General features: G+C 36.0%; 1 protein-coding gene across 3 annotated transcripts in view; it reads right to left on the reverse strand.

Moving 5' to 3' along the window:
* tbc1d5.L (TBC1 domain family member 5 L homeolog) overlaps positions 1 to 21,963 on the reverse strand; it is a 286,202-nt gene that overhangs the window by 235,940 nt on the left and 28,299 nt on the right. For all 3 annotated transcript variants that reach the window (XM_018266425.2, XM_041565417.1, NM_001091614.1), the window contains 1 exon segment: positions 9,081 to 9,148. The gene's annotated coding sequence lies outside the window, so the exon portion shown is untranslated.

Below are 21,963 nucleotides of genomic sequence, written 5' to 3' on the forward strand. Positions count from 1 at the left end.
GCAATATGTTAACACATAGAATAAGACTGGGAGGTAATTTGTATCAGCCTAATACTCTGGTTCCAAAGGCTGAATAAAAGACAGTTCGATGACAAGACTTAAAGGAAAACTATACCCCCAAAATGAATACTTAAGCAACAGATAGTTTATATCAAATTGAACAACATATTAAAGAATCTTACCAAACTGGAATATATATTTACATAAATATTGCCCTTTTACATCTCTTGCCTTGAACCACCATTTCATGACTCTATCTGTGCTGCCTCAGAGATCACCTGACCAGAAATACTTCAACTCTAACTGTAACAGGAAGAAGTGAGGAAGCAAAAGGCAGAACTCTGTCTGTTAATTGGCTCATGTGACCTTACATGTGGTTTGTATGTGTGCACAGTGAATCTTACGATCTCAGGGGGCGGCCCTTATTTTTTAAAATGGCAATTTTCTATTTATGATTACCCAATGGCACATACTACTAAAAAAGTATATTATTATGATAATGGTTCATTTACATGAAGCAGGATTTTACATATGAGCTGTTTTACTCAGTATCTTTTAACAGAGACCTACATTGTTTGGGGGGTATAGTTTTCCTTTAAGTATTGTGACACTGATACAGATTAATATTTAAATGTGTTTTCTTTTGGTAAGCAGCCTTCTGATTTGAAAGTGACATCTCCGATGTGTTATGAATGATTCGGTCTTGCCATTACTATAAGACCTTAGAACAGAGGAACCAAGCAGAAATGTTAAGCTCAATTCTGCTTTCTAACACGTCACATTTTTTTTAAACACAGTTGCAGAGGAACTTTCTGCTCCATGCCTGGTCAGTAAAGAAATTGAGGTTAACCATTAATATTTAATGTCACCTGCAGCCAGTGGCTGCTTCTTCTAATGTAAGTGACAGATAAACAGAAAAACACTCCCTGGATGATACACAAAGCACCACACACCATAAGTGCATTTTATTTTTAAACCAACTCAATTTCTCAAATGGATAACCAATGTTCCTACTAATTTACATTAGGAATTAAGCAAGGCATGAAAATTGTTCTGATGCATGGCAAAAAATGCTATTTCTATAATTAAGTACATAGAAATAAATGGTTTGATAACAAGTGAAATCTGGATATATACATTCAATACTCAATACAAATTGCTGCCAAACACCAATGAGGTATATTGGTTAGCAAGGCATCCATTCAAGTATCAAGTGCCTGTGTGCTTAGTAATCGACCCCTTTGATTGCTTTTAATTATAGATTTTTCTTAGATTCTCCAACATGTGGTACCTCCATCACACGTAAATATTTTGAATAACCAGTTACTTAGTGAAATGCTTGAAGGGTTAGTCACACAAGGGAAATGAAATGCTTTTCTAAGTTATTTTTTACACAGAATGCACTTTTAATAATTTAACATCAGTTCTAATATGATATTTTATTTAGAAACACCTTTCATTTTGTAAGCCATTCTGGACCATATCATGAAAATCTATTATTCCTGAAATTGTGGTTAAGTGCACCTTGGCAAAATAGCTCAATTGTTCTGGCCTACTCTCCAGTGTGTGCATGAGTACCCAAAGTATGTCTATGCCAAGAGTCAATGTAGATGTACTCTGCCTACAACCTGGTTGTTGCTGTGTTACATGCCATGCAGATCATGATCTTATGTGGTCACATAATCAGTATGATAACTAAGTGTGATAAAAAGAACTCGCCCTGATGGTCTAGGGGTGTGGCGGGGACGCCCGCCGCTCTTCTTCTTGCACTGTTGTGGCTCCTTAAGGCACGCGCGCCCGCGTCTCGTCTTCCTTATAGACGTGGACGCGCTGGCGTGAGGAAATCAGCTATCAGAGGCGAGAAATTCAAATGATACAAAAGGGATTTTAGCTTCCTGTTCATTGCCCGTGATAGGAGTTTGTTCCTGGTTCTTTCTGAGCTTTTGCTAAACCTGTTTTGAACCTGTTTGATTCCTGTTGTGACCCCTGCCTGGCTTTTGACTATTCTGACCTCTGGATCCTGACCCTTGCTTGAATATCGACTACCTCTTCTGCTTAACCCTTCTGATTGACTTCCTGGTTTGACCCTTGCCTGCCTGACTACGTTTATTCTCTGCCTGCCTCTACCCGATCTGACTACTCTATTGCCTAACTTCTTGTACCACGATCTTTGGCCTAAAAGACTCTAGCTAACAGTCGTGCCCCTCTGCCTATCCAGAACCTCTAGCCTTGCACCTCTCGTTTAAGTCCTGGTGGCATCCAAGTAGCTGAGGGCTCCTTCCGAGGCCAAAGGCGGTCACACTACAGGTGAAGCACGAGCCGAGACCAGGGTGCTTGGCCTTTGTTCTGGTGTTGGGTGCCAACCGTGACACTGAGCCAATTACTCTCCTGATTTACAATATTACTCTATAGTACAAGTAACAGAACAATGCGCTAAGATAAGACCCATAGCTTGCAAAACTTTTTTTTGCAATAGACCATCATTTTTAGCTCCAGGCTAATAATATATCCTTTCTCATCTTAGACATATTTTCTAAAATATTGCTTAAGATGATACAATCGGACACCTTAAATGCACTTGTGGGAAAACCATTGTGTCATACCAGAACGGACCAGAAAGTAAAAAACAACATTCTTACATTTACACTTTCAACTGCCCAGCATTAGAAAGATCCCGGAGCCATCCTCTGTCTCAAGCTCTAGCTAAACTACATGAGGAGGATGGAACAGATGACAGCTAGAATAAGGGAACCTGGTCTAGTTATGGGATCTGTATGTCAGCTAAAAGAGATCCAGAGCGCCAACTAAAAGGTAGAACCTTTGTTCATTATCTCAGCACATAACCATTTCAGATACAGTTATGCGTTATTCTTCTTCCCCTGAACTGGTCACTATGACCAATTTGACAACTGTTCTAGTGACCCATATTCTACTCAATCCACCAAATTGTGTGCTGCATGTCACAAGTGCATACGTCGTCTTCATCTCTGATTGCATTTGAAAGTGTAATGTTACTTTTTATTATTTTTCCATGACAATGCCCTGATGCAAGGCAAAAACATTTCTGTAAGTTTCTGTAATATGGATCTTAAGTCTCCTAAAAACATTTAAACACCAACATGGATTTATTAGTTCCCATCAGATACAAGGCAATGTTTGTATCTGTAGGTTATGTTAGTTAAACATATTGTATTTTGCTGAACATGTTGGCACTTTATAAATAGGTGCATGGATTAGAGATCATATAACCCACTTGTGCACATTAGTTGCAACTCCCATTACAATGAGATGTCACCAGCATGTCCTGATCAGATACATCACAATCTCTTGAAATCTATTCAATTGGTTCAGAAGAAGCTGGTCTGCACCTGCTGCTACTCTAGCACTTAAAGTGAACGGTTCATTCAACTGAATGAATTTTAATAAAGAGTTAAGTGGCAGTATTTTGATCGCCAATCATAAGTATCGGTAATCAAAATGTTGTATGTGCACAAGGAGTGAAGAGTAATCAGGAGTTGAATGGCAGCATTTTGATCACCAATCACAAGGAATTGTGATCAAAATGCTATACGTGCAATGGCCCTTACAGAGTGAAGTAGCCAACTAATATGCTAACATGCTTATGTGTGTATACTCTTGTTGGCAGTGGTGTGCTTACTGCTTTTAGAGAATGCAGTAATTAAAAGGATATACAAATATGAAACCAGTATGTGCAGTATTATAAATATGTAGAGTGAACTTATTGCTATGCATGGTGGGCCCGGGTGCAAACGCCCCAGACCTTCAGCAAAGGGAGCAAACACCTGGAAACATCAAAAGAGGCTGGCACAAGCCTGGACTCTCACAGTAGTAAGATCGGAGTCAGATTGTAAAAGGTTAAAAAGCTAACATTTTATTGTCCATAATTAAGAACAAAGGCCTGGTTTGTTTTGTGTCTACCAGGGACACTTAGTCATAGGCTAAACATTGAATATTACATACAGAGTATTTAAAAGAGAAGAAGCCAATGGGAAACAAGTAGGCCGTGCTACCTGGTGTGCTAATCAAGACTTCAAAAAAAAAAAAAACCACTAGAATCCCAGGATTGTTTAGACACCCCCCCCCCCGAAGGCTAGAAATATATTGGTTGACTTAATTGAGGAGTACATAATACACAATACAAAGTGAAAATATCAAAAAATTGAAACGTAAAAGAGAAAAAGGGAAAAGAATCATCATTAGACATAACATAAGACCAAGAGGCTGCCTTGTAAAATGGACTTTGCAATTTCCATATGGCTTAGTCAATCTCTGTAAGACGGTAAAAGGTGTGGCTATTGCTATTAGTGGGCCAGCATATACCCTAAAAGGGAAGAGAGTGGAGTTCTGTTTTGCAGGGATTTGGTATAGTCATATTTCTATTCTCACAATTTTTCTCTACCAAATATTTAGGATTTGCTATATTGTTTTAAATTTAGGTTAAACTGTGTCAGCTAATTAATTGCAAAACAAAAAGGTCTTTTACAGATACAATAAGCACAACATCAGTGAATTAGTTTAATAGGCAAAGAAATGCTGGTTAAACAATCTACAATTCAACCAGAAAATGAATTTTAAAGGTTCTTATCAACAATCAATTATATTACTATTTAATTTAAAAGCAGCATTAAGCATGCTTCTTTGCTGCCTACTGCTAGATGAAAGCACATAAGTTCACTTAATTCAGAACATTCAGAAATACTACAGCTGTCCAGTGATATTAAGGAATAAACAAACCATTAACTTCTCTAAAACCGAACAGAAAAAAAAAGAAAAACATTGAGAGCCAATGATGCTTAAGAATTAAAGAATCTATGTTTGTTTCTGCATCTGTAGTCATTACTGAATGACATTTTAGAGTTCACAGAATTGTATCATTTCTTTCAATACTTTATATATTGACATATATGAAGACATTTAGTTACCATTAGCACCAAAACTACAAATGAGTTTGTCCTTAAAAGTGTCATTATCACCATACCAATAAGTCAGATGTAATAGATTAAACCTTATGATAGAAACAAAACAAAGCAGTAATGTGACCAAAATCCATAAAGACATTAATATAGTACACAGTTTGGCACTCCCCTAGTATCTTAAACAGTAAATGGGCTGGCCCAAGCAAGGGCAGGATTAGGGACCGAAAAAGTTTTAAAAAACTATAAAAATAGAGCAAATGTGTTTAATGGAATCACTGTAATTATATTTTGGTGAATGTCTTACCCCTAGGGGGTTTATAATGGCAGAGGATCAACACCAAATCAGCTGAACTGAAGATATTACTCAGATGAGTGTTGAAACTTTTTCAGTATTACTCAAGTTCAGATACTTTAGACACTACTAAACACTGTCCATCAGTGAGGTTTGAGACAAAACTTAAAGGGATACTGTCATGGGGAAAAAATTTTTTTTTCAAAATGAATCAGTTAATAGTGCTGCTCCAGCAGAATTCTGCACTGAAATCCATTTCTCAAAAAAAGTCACATGACCAGAGGCAGCTGGGAGATTGATAAAATGTCTAGCCCCATGTCAGATTTCAAAATTGAATATAAAAAAATCTGTTTGCTCTTTTGAGAAATGGATTTCAGTGCAGAATTCTGCTGGAGCAGCACTATTAATGGATTCATTTTGAAAAAAATTTTTTTTCCCATGACAGTATCCCTTTAAACATTTCTGGAGTGATGTAATGTGATGCATGGAGCCATTGGATCCAACCCTACAGTTAAGATCTGCATATGTTTAAGTAAATAAGCCATAGTATGTATGCATACATAGAGGTATGCACACTGTAGCCACACTGTCAAGGTATATGTCTCCAAATAAAAAAAAAAAAAAGCCCTTCATCTGAATTTTAAAATTAAAATAAAAATGTTAAATTGTGGCTGCTCAGCTCAACAATGCAGCTGGCTTTGAGGAGACAATATTCCTCATTTATATGGAAAAAGTGCATTACATATAAAGTTTTTTCCCCCACTATATGCATATTTGATCTTCATTGAAACAGTATATAAAGAAAAAGGTGATGTAATTGATCAAAAAACAAAAAAAACGAATCATTTTTAATTGTTTATTCAACAAAAACATGGGCAAACTTTAGACATGCTCTGTTCTCTCTTGACAGAAATGCTTCCTACGGGCCCTCCTTCCTTGTAGATCTAATTTGTGCAGCCTTGTGAACCTTCGCATTTGACTCTATATTATGGCTAGAGTCCTCTGTAAAACCTGTTATAAAATTCTGTGGTTCCTAGAGATATCTTTCAGCAACTTGTGTTTTGCTTTTGGGCTGACCTTGCTGGGAGCTAAGTTTAATTTAAGGTATATTGTGTAATTTATTTTTCCCACATTTTTGTTCATATAAATTACACAATGTAATACAAAACGTACATGATGCATTATATGTCATATGATATCACGTTATAAGTCAATACTGTTGAAATCAATAAAACTGTTGAAAAGGTAAAACATTGCCATAGCAGTTTGAGTTGGACTACCTTGGAAAACTTCTTAATGGCTTTTATAAGTTTACATTTAGACATGCTTTTGTTCCCCTTTAATGTTAAAAATTGACAAAGCACCAGATAACATTAACAAATATAAGGATTACATTCTTATTGCATACATTGAAATTGAATAAACTTTTTTTAGTGAAAGAGTATCTTGTTTCACTTCTCTGCTCTGGAGACGCCCATTGTGCAAACACCATGTTATGTCCCTGACACTCCAAAGAAAAACAACATATGTGGATCCCGTATCAAAATATAGGCCTGAAAATGCATGGTTATATCTGTGAATGCTTGTTGTTTCACAAATAAGTGTGCCTTACAACAATAATGTTTCTTTAAGACACATGGTAATATTCCCATGGATATTATTTAGTGAATTGATAAAGCAGAGGACATAACTAATGACTTGTCTTGCACAGAATTATTTTAGGTATAGTCTTTAGAGACTAGGTCCCCTGTTGGAATTAATGAATCCATAGAATTATCTTCCTTCTTGAGAGAAAATTATATATTTTCCTTATTTCATTGCTGCTCCATCCATTCATGACCCAGAAGGGAATTGGAATATATTTAGAGCATAATTATTGTCTATTAATGTTTAAAAAAAACCTTTTTCAAATAGGAAACACAGTAGAGCTGCCTTTTTGCATTTCTGATTCATTATATTGATAACAATATGTTTTTTTTATAACCTGAGCACTTGGATAGTTTTTGCAGGTTTGGTAATGCTACTGTGTGTAACCAAAAAGAAAACATGCAAAGGCTCATTGACTGATGGTGAGGTATGGTGCAAAATGTCTTAAATAGGAGCAAGCTGTAATGTTTTTCATACATTCTGCTCTGTCATCAGTAACTTGTGGCACAGGTAGGTTACACCATGAATAAAGTGCTCTTTGCATTCAGAAGTGCTGTAATAATGATGGACTTGAAAGACAAACGAGGGAATGTATTAAAATGCGAAAAGTTATGCATCTGCGCGAACAAATTTTGCTTTGGCCAAATTTAATATAGCTTTTGTGAACTCGGAAACTGTTTAGAGGCCACTTCCGACAGTGGAAGAACGTTTACGAATTTTATAGTTTGCGCCAATGTGCAGTAAACTTCTTACTGAAAAAGTTATGTTTGCTCCAAAAGATTATGACACTTTAAAGCACTTCTTAAGAGTGCACAATTCAAATTTGCAATGAAATATCAGTATAAGGAACAATTTTACATTGCGAGATGTGGATTTTTGCGAATTGTTTTGCTCTTTGCGACTTTTATTACATTCCCCCCTAAAGAAGGTAGACAACCCCTATCCATTCTCCAACTTGCATGTCATTCAGATGGGCTTCCATGTGCAGGTTGCAAAGTACTGTAGCTCTGTACTAACCACCTGTTTATGCCACTCACTGCAAAGATTCAAGCTGGGATTGAAGGTGGGAATGATCCAAATTATTAAAAAACTTTATATGATTATTGACTGGACCATTCTGCTTCATGGTTCATTGTCTTTCATATAGATTCTAAATGATTTTTGATGAAACGAGAAGTATTTAAGACTGTTCATTTTAAAAATTAGTCACTCCAACTGAACCTTTTTATTATAGGACCAAAATGTACAAATACATGATCAATTTTCATTCCTGTAAGTTGGTTCAGGCTAGGTTTTGTAATATTAAAAAGCATAACACACAGACTGAGCACCTTCATCAAAAAAGCGTTGAATAACATTTGACTTGTATTTTTTGAGGTAGTGGATAATAATGATAAAATATTATAATACAATTACAAAATTATAGATATATTGTGATCCTAATTAACATAATTACATTTAAAAAAAATTGCAATTAAAAATATTGCTATCCCTTATTTTCTAATATACCCTTTACCTTATACTGTAGCTCAGATAAGCCATAAATAGATCTGTCTTTTCATTTCTACCTGACATGGTTTGTGGGGCACTCTCTGACACATGCCAAGTTGGCTGTCACTTTATACAGCACCGCCAAGCTATTAAACATTTGCAGTATCTACAAACCCACCTACAAATACACTTCTCATTAGCTCTGACACCAAATTGGAAAGACAGTGAGACCATCCAGCAGCACATTAAGAACTTATGCTTTGGTGGAAGAAAGGTGTTAAGTAATAAAATATTGCAGCACATCATTTTTACATACAACCTCAAAACCTACCCATGATAAACATGATATGATAACCATGACAGATTAAACTTGCAATAAGAATTTAATAAAATCCTGAATTCAAGCAAAATCTGATTTAATAATCACCCCCCCTTTTTTTTTAAAATTAAATATTGGAAGAAGATGCATGCACAAATGTTTGTAAGTGATAATATTCCACTGTATTTCTTGTTTAATGCCATCAAATCTCATGATGTAAGGGTGGTGTAATCGCTGAAAGCCATTCCAACAAGTGGCTAAGGAGCTAAATACAGCCCGAATGTAGACATAGAAAGCAATTTGGAGTAGGGTTTGCTTCTTTATTTTACATAATTGATAGAAAAAATGTAAAACCAAGTATAAAAATGTATAACAGTAATAATATTCTACTTACCAAATTGTAAATCCCAATGTTACGCAAGTCGTTTTGACTCGTCTCGATTAAATATGAATATTTCAGCCCTGTAATAAAGAACAGAAAAGTATTACAGATATCAATGCATTTTTAGAACAACTCTGGCAATGCATGGATACTGCTTTCAAGCACATTAATATCAATAGCTCTATAAAGCTGGTCATTTTGCACACAGTTAACACTTAATACTTGCACACAGTTACACTTAAATAATTCTTTTTTAACAGTGGGACATGTTTCTCCATCCCCAAAATGCATTGGAAGGTAATAGCATTACAGCATTGGATTCCTGGAGGGGGGTTCCCTTTACACCAGGGATCTCCAACCACCGGGCCGTGGCTTTGCTGAACTGGGCCACCTCTGGTCCCAGCTGCAGTCTATAATAGCTGCAAAGACTATTAGCTGCAATCCCAGCTCCTGACGCACCATTGCCATGATAACATCTGTGCGAAGCCCAGGAAGCTTGTGATAAGGAACAAAATACTGTTTAGACAGTTTTTTTGGTAAGCCTAAAATGCACCCACACATCTACATCCCCCCCATCGCCGTAAGAATTGTCTTGCTTGAAACTGGTCCGTGGTGCAAAAAAAAAAAAAAGATTTGGGACTGCTGCTCTAGACAATGCCCAATGCTGTTAGTGGAATAGGCCTTTATATCTGAAAATGCCGATCAAGTTCAAGCATGTGATGCATTTGCATATGTACATCTAACTTTAAAGGGAATGTCAACCCACAAAAAAATTTTTTGCCTAATAAAAGAAAACCTAATTCCAAGCAACTTTGTAATACACATTCATTAGATATTTTTTTATGGTTTTTAAGACATTTGTATATGAATTGCTATTGAAAATACAGTGTAGTGTTTATCCCTTTCTATTCTCTGCCCTGGTGGCTCAGACTTTTGAAACAATGAAAGACAAGCCATCTGATTCACAGACCTGTCTTTGCTGGGAACCAAGACTTTGGTAAAATGATTTGTCTGAAAACCTGTTATACAGAGACTAACTGGCAATATATAGCTTTTTAACATAATGTATTAAAACTATAAGTGTGTTTTATGTTTTGTTGTATCTCGAAAAAATCCAGCAGCACACTGTTAAATTTGCAAAAGTGCTCAAATGCAGAGTTTATGTAGCCCATAGCATACAAAAAGGCAATGTTTCGAGCCCACCAGGCTCTTTATCAAGCCACATTTTTTCGATGTATTGATGTGACCCTAGGACAGGATTGGGTCTTCTGGTTCAGCACCTGACACAACAACAGTTGGGAGATGAGCGCTCCATTTTTTGTGATTTATGATTTGTTGTATGTGAAGTTGAACATAGATTGAAGTGCTTCCGAACCAAAAAAACAACGGATTTAAATAAATATTTTCATACCTACTCAGTAGAAACTTGTACAAAATATCCAGCATAAACCATCAGACATTCCTTATATAAAGTTTAATTTTCTTTCAATAAAACTTGTAACATTCTTGTCTCTGGAAATAGCCAAATCGGTTGTGCCACCTGATCTTACAAGCAGGAATTGAACTTAACAGCAGCCTTAGGCTACTGAAATTTTCTACTTGGCAGCCCATGAGTCTTCCTGCCAAAGGAAGCGTTTGTGTTAAATTCGTTGTTAACTAAAGCAGCGTGCTTGGCACTCAAACCTTATTATCCACATCAAGATAGAGAGCATGGCTGCAAAAATTCTGAAGAAAAAAAATCAATGCCAATTGTATCATGTCATTTTCAAAGTCATTTGATAGGGGCTTCGATTTTCAAAGGCAGAAAATCCGTTCATAGAGATTCTTATGAACTTATATTAACACCGATCGCATTACTTAAAGGGACAGTATCACCATAAATTAAAATGGATTATTTACACTTTACATCATTTGTCCAGCACCAGCAAATGAACTATTTTTTGGTAAGTTCTTTATTAAATGGGTGGTTCACTTTTAAGTTAACTTTTAGTATGTTATAGAATGGCCAATTCTAAGCAACTTTTCTGTTGGTATTTATTATTTCTTTTTTTTTTTTTTTATAGTTTCTCAATTATGTCTTTTTCTTCTGACTCTTTCCAGCTTTCAAATGGGGGTCACTGACACCATATAAAAACAAATGCTCTGTAAGGCTACAGATATATTGTTATTGCTACTTTTTATTACGCATCATTCTATTTAGGCCCACTTCTATTCATATTCCAGTCTCTCATTCAATTCTATGCATGGTTGCTAGGGTAATTTGGACCCTAGCAACCAGATCCCTGAAATTGCAAACTGGAGGGCTGCTGAATAAAAGCTAAATAACTCAAAAACCACAAATAATAAAAGAAAACCAATTGCAAATTGACTCAAAATATCACTCTATACATCATACTAAAAGTTAGTTTAAACATGAACAACCCCTTTCAATAGTAGTTTGACCCTAATATATATCTAATAATCTTTGTATTCTATAATCTTATATGTTACCTGCTATGCAGATGTGGACACTACAGCCATATTTCTATATAGTATTTGGCTTAGTTTTCTAAAGCTTCTCAAGTAAACACATATTTTTAGCTAGTTTTTCACCTTCTTATGTCTTTCTAAAGCAGCTCTTGGAGGGGGGAAGTCGCTGTAAACTTCTTGAAATTAATCCATTAGTTAATCCATTTCTTATCTTTGTCCCTGCTGAGCAGAATCCCTGAGTTTCATGCAGCGGTTATAATTGATACAATATTTGCTAATATTCCACAGACGCTGCTGAGAAATGTATCAACTAATGTAGCAAACTGTAACAATTCAGAACCTGCACCCGGATTACTAAACTGCCAGATTTAAAAAAGGCAAGTACAAGGAAATACCAGAGAAAAACAATCTAAATTCTTTGATCAAAATGAAGTCTATGAGAGCCTGCCTTGACATAATTAGTCACTTTATGGATAACGGGTTTTCAGGATAATGGATTTCATAGTGGCATATTGCAAGTTCACAAATTCTCGTATTGACAAATTCCTTGTAGTTTTTGTTAAATGTACTTATAATATATATGTTTTGATAAGCCATGAGATGAACAGGACATTTACGTGTTACGTGCAGATAATTCCTTTTTTGTACCGTAATACAGAGAATTCTGAAACGTTATGTAACCCAAAATTATATAGATAAAATATATGAAATGAATCTGCTTTTTAACAAAAACTCTGCTTTTTTAAAAAAAAAAACTGCTATGACATAAAACAATATAGTAATTATGAATGTATAAACTTGAGTGTAAGAATTTATGTTCTGTGCAATTTAAAATGGACCATTTGCAAGGTTTAAGAAGCAAGCTTTGGAATTATGCAGGGACTTCTTATGCAGTCATTAAAGGCCATGTAAAGTCTATTTCCAAATATTTTGTAAATATTTTGAAAAAGCTACATTTTCGCTAGGCGGAAGAAAACGTCACCTGCCCATTACATGTGCTAGCATTTTATTTATCTTCCTACTGGCATACCAGGCATCCATTGCAAAAATCTGCGTGTTCATGAATGTACTGTAGAGTAAACCTGGCGAGATCTACTTTACTGGGCAGGCTCTGAATAACAAAGGAAAGAAGATCTAAGGCAAGAATATGCCAGCGCAGTGTTTAGGTAGTTGTTCCATGGGTTGGTACAGTTTTCTCCTAGCAGGAGCACAAGCCCAAGGAAAACTTAGGACTAACTAACATTTTGCATCCTCAGTGAAATTGACTTTACATGTCCTTTAATCATGTCTTGTATTAAAAAAAAACCAGCACAAGAAGTTAATGTTGTCCTGGAAAAGATTAGAGCAATACATTAATAGCTCATACATGAAGCATTCCACTCAAAGAGTAATTTTTATTATGGCGTGAGGAAGATGTTTTACACTTGAAATCATCTGAGGGTTCACCCATAAAGTATGTTGATCTGACTACCATATTAAGGCTGTCCTTTGCTTAATGCATATGTTGGAATAAAAATAAAACATTTATCTGCCATTTCTCCTTCAATCCGAGTTTTCATTCATATTTAAAATTAAATATTATCATGTATAATGCAATTTTAGCTCTGCCAGTTAGAGATTTCCTATTAACAGTTTCAGCATGATTATTACACACTAGTGGTTACATAGCACTTTACTCTGACATTACTCTACTCTTTAACAGTTTCGTTACACTGTATCTGGTCAGTTCCCTAAAAAACCAAGACAAACATTTAAAGAAAAGACATACAATAAAGAAGTAATGAAGGAACTTTAAAAGATGGAAACATTGGATAAGACTGTTTCTGGTCAGAGAAAAATGTTCTTTAAAGGGGTTATTCACTTCCAACCACTTTTTTCAGTTCAGTTGTTTTCAGATTGTTCCCCAGAAATAAAGAACTTTTCCAATTACTTTTCATTATTTATTTTTTACTGTTTTTCCACAATCTAAGTTTAAAGTTGAATGTTCCTGTCTCTGGTGTTTGAGTCTGGCCGCTCAGTAATTCAGGTGCAGACTCTGAACTGTTACAATTTTGCAACATTTAGTTGATACATTGCTCAGCAGCATCTCTGGAATATTAGTAACTATTGTATCAATTCTAACAGCTGCCTGTTAATGAAACAGGGATTCTGCTCAGCAGGGACAAAGATAAGAAACGTATCAACTAAATATATCCATTTAGAACAGTTTACAGGGTCGGTGACTCCCCTCCCAGAGCTGCTTCAGAAGGTGAAAATACCCAGAACAATGTAGGGAAATATATTGCATAAAACCGCTCATGTAAAATCCCTGCTTCATGTAAATAAACCATTTTTTTATAATAATGTACTTTTTAAGTAATATGTGCCATTGGGTAATCATAAATAGAAAATTGGCATTTTAAAAATAAGGGCCTACCGCTGGAATCCTAGGATTCACGGTGCACACAAACAAACCATACATGTTAGGTCACATGAGCCAATTAACAGACAGAGTTCTGTCTTTTGCTTCAACACGTCTTCCTGTTACAGTTAGAGTTGTAGTATTTCTGGTCAGGTGATCTCTGAGGCAGCACACAGACCATCACGAAATGGGGGTTCAAGGCGAGATATATATAAAAGCACAATATTTACTTAAATATATATACCAGTTTGGTAAGATGCTTTAATATGCCACTTAAATTGAAATAAACTATACGATCTGTTGCTTAAGTGGCATCATATCTGGGTGATTTCTGGTAATATCCAATAGCATCTCCTAACCATATCTTATTATGTCCCTACCATGTCCATTGCTCCTAAATTTGCTGTAAATCTGGATTCTTCCCTAGAAATCTGGAAGGGTTGCCAGTTATCATCAAATTAAAGAAAAACCTCGGAACATGTAAAATAAATTTTTGAGTCTAACGTGAAAATATATTTGCAACGTTTCTACATATTTTTTAAACATAAGTGTCTGAAATTAGCATGTGCTTTCAAACTGGTTTTCTTCTAAAACTTATGATGTATCAGATTAATGTGTACAGATCCAGCTGTGTTTACAGCAGAATTTCAACATTTCTCTCTTTTGCAGAAGCAGTGTGCAATTGAGATTTTTTTTTTAGTACAACAATACAATCATTTTTTATTATAAATATATACAGGTATGGGATCCGTTATCTGAAAACCCATTATACAGAAAGCTCCAAATTACGGAAAGTGTCTCCCATAGACTCTATTTTATACAAATAATCCAAACTTTTAAAAAATGATTTCCTTTTTCTCTATAATAATAATAAAAAAGTATCTTGTACTTGATCCAAACTAAGATATAATTAATTAGGGTTGCACTGAATCCACTATTTTGGATTCGGCCGAAACCCCCGAATCCTTTGTGAAAGATTCGGCCGAATAACGAACCGAATCCAAACCCTAATTTGCATATGCAAATTAAGGGTGGGAAGGGGAAAACATTTTTTACTTTCTTGTTTTCTGACAAAAAGTCACGTGATTTCCCTCCCGCCCCTAATTTGCATATGCAAATTAGGGTTTGGATTCGGTTCGGCCTGGCAGAAGGATTTGGCCGAATACTGGCCGAATCCCAAACCGAATCCTGGATTTGGTGCATCCCTATAAGTAATCCTTATTGGTGGCAAAACCAGCCTATTGGGTTTATTTAATGTTTACATGCTTACGTAGTAGACTTAAAGGAGAAGGAAAGGTTAAAACTAAGTAAGCCTTATCAGAAAGGCCCATCTAAATATACCAGTAAACCCCCAAAGTAATGCTGCTCTGAGTCCTCTGTCAAAAGAAACACTGCATTTCTTTCCTTCTATTGTGTACACATGGGCTTCTGTATCAGACTTCCTGCCTTCAGCTTAAACCTCATTGCCCTGGGCAAGAGCATGCTCAGTTTGCTCCTCTCCCCCCACCCCTCCCTTCTCTACTGTAATCTGAGCCCAGAGCAGGGAGAGACTCAGGCAGGAAGTGATGTCACACCACATTAATACAGCAGCTCCTATCCTAAACAAACAGAGAGTTTCTAGAGCTTTTTACTCAGGTATGGGAAAACATTATACAGAATAAATATAGCATTCTAGCTTGCACTATTGCAGCTAATCTATTGGCAATAAAATGCCTCTGTAGCTTTCCTTCTCCTTTAAGGTATGAAGATCAAAATTACGGAAAGATCCATTATATGGAAAACCCCAGGTGCCGAGCATTTTGGATAACAGGTCCCATACCTGTATATATATATATATATATATATATATATAGAGAGAGAAATTGAGCAAGAGAGAGAAACTTTAGCAGAAGAGAGAAACTTTAGCAGAAGAGAGAAACTGTAGCAGGCCATGGAGTCTACAATTTAGAAGCAAATGAAAATACAGCATGTGAAACTAGTGTAGACATTCCTAATTCCATGAATATATAATCCCTGTCATTTTCATAAAGGCATTGCATAAATGGTGCAATATGAGTGGCTGTGAAAACAAATTATCCTCTCTGGAGCAAACTATGAAAAACATGATGCGTGCGAAGGGTTTCTTTTTCCTGTACCTTATTCCTTACAACTTGTTGCAGCAACAAAATCTTTGCAACAAACTCGCCCACACAACTTCACAATGATGCCTGCTTGTGTGTTCTATATCTGTATTAAGCTGACAGCAATTACTGAAATAGCAATAAGATTTTTTATTGAGCCTGGAATTTCTGGATACAGTTAAAAAAGGGAACTCTAAATCATAGCAACAGGTCTCTGTTCTATCATTTAGGCTGGAGGTTTGCTCAGAGATAGAAAAATATAAATGCATAAGAATCAAAGAGAAAATGCAAGAAACTGACAAAAACCCAGGGTAAATTTCTTTGCTGCTCAAGTAAAGTTTAGACAAAGTTGCCTTTGATAATCAACTGAACAAGCTGCCCTGCAAGCATCAAGGGATAGCATAGGGATATATAGCAGGTGCTGTAGTTTATCACAAAACCGTCTAAAATAATTGGAAGTGACAACCAGCACTACCACAAATGATTTATTAGTCTTTCACTCAGCTTTTCAGCTTCCTCAGGGCCAGAATAAATAATTTACCAACCCTGTATCTTCCAATCATTAATTCTTCCCTGTGCATCCAAACTGCATTTAACTCTGCTGGGTATTCATCTGAATTAAAAATACAATATAACTCCCCGCCCCAAATGTATTATTATTTTACTGTATCTAAATGTAAAATAAAATACATAGAAATAATGGCATTAGACACCAGAAATGTGATGGTAGCAAGTTGAACATTTTATGATACAGACTTGGAACTTCAAACACAGATCATGTGAAATAGAATATGTACAGTATACCAGGACTAGGTGTAAGAGCAATATATAACAACACAGAATTCTGTCCCATTCGAAGGCAGCTCTGTTGAATACACTGTTCTTACTCTTGCGAAGATAATCTCATTAAATATTTTGTAGTCAGAATAAAGATTGTAGAGAACAACACCCATAATTTATGTTTTCCAGGGGACAGAAAAAAAAAGTATTAATGGGAAACCGTAAAATGTGGGTACATAAAATCAAGGTTTTCCTGTAAGAATGATGTATACTACAAAAAAAGACTAAGATGTGGGAAAATATTCACAAGGGACAAACAGGGGTTTTTAATGAAAATAGGCCAAAAAATATTACATACCATGTGGGAAACCCAATTTAAAATCCAGGAAATGCTCACACTGAAATGCATTAGAATATAAAGCGACTGAAAAAATTAAAGAAAACCTAAAATCAGGGGACTTAAAATCAGGATTTCAGTGTGTTACTATATAATAATTTAACTATTGATGAACTGAAAGTTCTAAAGAGCCTAGAACATCTCAAAAGTAAAAACGAAGCTCCAAGACCTATGAATTCATTCATTCATTAATAGGATTCTAAATTTCTAATATAGCAAGTCTGGTTACACCTTAGGAACAATTTACAAAAAGCTGAAGGTCCCACAAGCAACTGTACAAACAATCATATGCAAATATACAAATGGTGTCGCCACATAGACACTGCATTGAGGGTCAAATCAACTGATGATGGAGGCATTGGGTACAATAGTATCAACATTTGCAAGAGTTCTTCATCACCATGGCCTGAGAACCGATTATGCAAGGAAGGAAGAAGCCCTACTCCTAGCCAGCCATTAAAAAACGCAGATGGTCAGCATGTCAAAGACCTAGCCTTTTGGAAGAAACGTCTCTGGTCATAAGAAACAAAAACTGTTTAGCTATAATGATAATCACTATATATGGAGGAAAAATTGTGAGGCTTTTGTGTAAAAACACAAGATTCCACCCTACAGGATGGGGTGGTATTAGCATCATGCTGTGGGAGTGTTCTGCTGGAAAAGGGACTAGTGTACTTCAAAAAATAGATGGAATCATGAGGAAGGAGAGTTATAAAGAAATTCTTAAGACATCATCCAGAAACTTAAAACTTGGTTGCAACACTTCTCTTCCAGCATGACCGCAAAATTCATAAATTTTAACAAAATGTTTTAAAGACAACAAAGTACTAGACTTAAATGTGTTCATTCAGGAGGAATGGCAGAAGATCCAGCTAAATATTGGAAGTAGCATTTGAAAAACTATCATAAGCAATTGATTCAAGTTTAACAATATAAAGAAAATGGCAATAAATACTAGCAAAGTGTAATTTTGACTCACAGGAAATCAAGATGGTAAATTTATAGAAACTAAAAGCTTATATAATCTGTCTCTAAGCTATTACTATCAGAGAAAAAAGTAGGCACTCTGTTTGACTTAACAAAACATATTTAGTTTTAACATGTTTAGCATAGGTGTATATAAACTTTTGGACTTAAATGTACAGTCCCTCACAGAAGGTTAATGATTCAATTAAGAAATATTTCCATTGAATGCTATTTGTACAAGGATCAAGAACTGGCTGAAAGATTACAAATAGTAGTAGTAAATGGACGATTTTCAAATTGGACCACTGTTGTTTTTCAAAGTGGACCTGTCATCCAGACATAAAAAGCTTTATAATAAAAGTCATTTTCAAATTAAACATGAAATCCAAATTCTTTTTTTTTATTAAAGCGTTCATAGCTGTAAACTCTGGCTGCCCCTCCTTTATGCCTTAGGCATAGAGGCTGGACAAGCAATTACTAGGGATGGGCGAATTTGACCCGTTTCGCTTCGCCAAAAATTCGCCGCTGGTGAAATGTCGCCAACGCCCATTGAACTCTATGGGCGTCATAAAAATTGTCGCATGGAGAAATTGTTTTGACACGTGTCTTTTTTTTTTTACGCACAACGCCATACAAGTCTATGGGTGTAATTTTTGAGGTGAAACAAGGCGAAAAAATTCGCCCATCCCTAGCAATTACTTTCACTTTCCATTTAGCACTTTCTAAATGTCACTGCTCTCCCACATTCTCCCAATTCTCTTAACCATTTAATTGTGTAACCAGGGCATTGGAATAGACACCAGGTCCCCCATTCTGGTGATCAAACAAGATTCTGAGATGATGCAAGGCTTGTCTTAATAACAGTGTCCACAAAATGGCTCCTGCCTGCATGTTATAATTATGAGTTCCCAGACTGATGGAAACAAGATTCAGATAATTTAAAGAGTGTTATTAAAGTTAATTTTGCTTGACTAACATGATAAAATAGGATTTGGAATAATTGTTTTGGGTGACCGGTCCCCTTTAATGGAGTACCTCAGGGGTCTGTCTTTGGTCATTTGCTTTTAAGCAGGTAGTGTAAATATGGTCTATTTTTGCTTATGATACTAAATTGTGCAAAACTCCTATATACAAGTCCTATACAGGATGTTACAACTTTGCAGAGAGATTTTGACTATTGACACAACTGAGATTTGATTAGAAGGAAAAAATTAACTCTTAAAATAAGTTAAATAAATGCTCAGACTCTACAGCTACACAAGGTGTAAGTCAATTATAAAGAAAAAAGAGAGAGAAAGAAAAAGGACCTTGTTTTGTAACTGTATCAATTACTACACCTCTATAATTCGAACACTTCCCTCAAAAAGATAATTTAGTTTCAATTCGTTATATGGTTTGAAAAAGGATACCCTTATCTTATTTCAATTATCCGACTACTGAGATTTGAGACAAGGGAGGAAAACATAATTTTGCCTCTTTATAGATCCCTCACCTTAAGCATGCAGTGCAGTTTTGTACACCAGTACATAAGTAGAATATTAAAGAGCTGAAGAGTGCATGGACATGCAACTAAACTGGTAAAATAAATAGAACAATATTAAACCATGAGCAAAGACTATTACAGTTGGGGTTGCAGGGGGGGAATCTTTTAATCCTGCATAGAAAAAAAAACAAAGAAAAAACAGGGCCACTGCTTTAAAGGAGAAGGAAAGCTACAGAGGCATTTTATTGCCAATAGATTAGCTGCAATAGTGCAAGCTAGAATGCTATATTTATTCTATTCTATATTTATTCTATATTCTATATTTATTCTGTAGAATGTTTTACCATACCTGAGTAAAAAGCTCTAGAAACTCTCTAAACTGTTTGTTTAGGATAGGAGCTGCAGTATTAATGTGGTGTGACATCACTTCCTGCCCGAGTCTCTCCCTGCTCTGGGCTCAAATTACAGTAGAGAAGGGAGGGGGGGGGGAGAGGAGCAAATTGAGCATGCTCTTGCCCAGGGCAATGAGGTTTAAGCTGAAGGCAGGAAGTCTGATACAGAAGCCCATGTGTACACAACAGAAGGAAAGAAATGCTGTGTTTCTTTTGACAGGGGACTCAGAGCAGCACTAGAGTAGGGGTTTACTGGTATATTTAGATGGACCTTTCTAATAAGGCTTACTTAGTTTTAACCTTTCCTTCTCCTTTAAACTTGAGGAATGAAACTTTCATTTGATGCCGCTCAAATGATTCTTTGCGGTAAGGGCAGTAAATAAGGTAAAGTAAGATGTTGTGAAGGCAAATTCTATTAGTGTTTTTAAGAGTCTTTTGGGATATTTGGACAAGAATAATATACAACTAGGCTCTTCAAAAATGCCATGAAATGAAAATAGATAAAAGGTTAAGGGGTAAGGGCACATAGGGAGATTCGGGGAGATTTAGTCGCCCAGTGACTAATCACCCCTTCTTCTGGGTGACAATCTCCCCGATCTGCCTTCCCCTACCTTCCCGCTGGCTATAATGAAAACTCGCCAGCGTTATGGCACTCGTGGCGATTCGTTCTCCGAAGTTGCCCAAAGTTTCCTGGAGAGGCAACTACGGAAAAGGAAGCACAGCGAGTGCCATACCGCTGGTGATTTTTCATTATAGCCGGTGGGAAGCTAAGGGAAGGCAGTTCAGAGAAATTATCGCCCTGAAGAAGAACCGATTTGTAGCCGGGCGACTAATCTCCCAATGTGCCCTTCCCCTAAGGCAAACGGCAAAACGCATGCCACAAGTCGGATGGAGTTGCACGCGTGAAGATATAATTGGACTGAATGAAAAGTCAGAGGTAATAACTATATTACATCCGACGCAACCCGACTGTCAGGTGTGGACACAGAAAGCAGCGTCTTCATTCGACAGTCAGACCGTGTAGTTGTTAACTCCGTATTTTCATTCGGTCCAATTATATCTTCACACTTGCGACTACATCCAACTCGCGTTTTGCCGACGGGCGTCGATCTGACGAAAAACGATCTACCCTTAAAGCTACTGATCATAAATGAGTTTAAATATTTAGTGTCTTGTTCACAAGTATTTACCATTTTCTTGGACTTTGTGTGTGAGGGTTCATAAAACGTTGACTCTTTTTTATTTATTTTTAAAGGGGAACTTTAGACATTCAGTAAATTTGTTTCACAACTGAAATCACAACGTTGAATTGTGCTGGAGTTAGGTTGAGGAAAGACACTCATAAACCATTAATATCTCAAAAACAATACAACAACAAAAAAAAACACTAATTTGTAAAAAAAAGAATTCCGTATTAAACATGCAAAGAGTATTGGGGCATTTAATCAGTAACCGTTCCCCATTAATGCTTTCCAAGACAATGAATGCTGGTTATCACATGGTTTTCATGCTGCACTACAACTCCGACAAATTAGCACAAACTTTACAAAGAAAAACTGCATTCTCATAAAATGGTATTGGTTACTGAAAAGATTATTGCTGTTAGAATGAGACTGCACCAATCAAATACACATATAAAAATTAAAATAAGAAGAATGAAAAGTTGCACATCATTTCGGTTTGATAATTTAAATATCAGCATTATGTAGGGCTACAATTGTTACTTCTGCTGTGATAGCAGTTATAAATAACCGAAGTGCATTTAAAATTCAATGCAAAAAATACAACAATGCACTTTGCAGGCTGCCTGTACCATATTTCTATTAATTATGTAGAGGAAATATACTGAAAATAAAATCACATCCAAAAACCATTTTTGATGTAAGC

Source organism: Xenopus laevis, chromosome 6L, assembly GCF_017654675.1.
Source record: "Xenopus laevis strain J_2021 chromosome 6L, Xenopus_laevis_v10.1, whole genome shotgun sequence".
Classification (NCBI taxonomy): Eukaryota; Metazoa; Chordata; class Amphibia; order Anura; family Pipidae; genus Xenopus; species Xenopus laevis.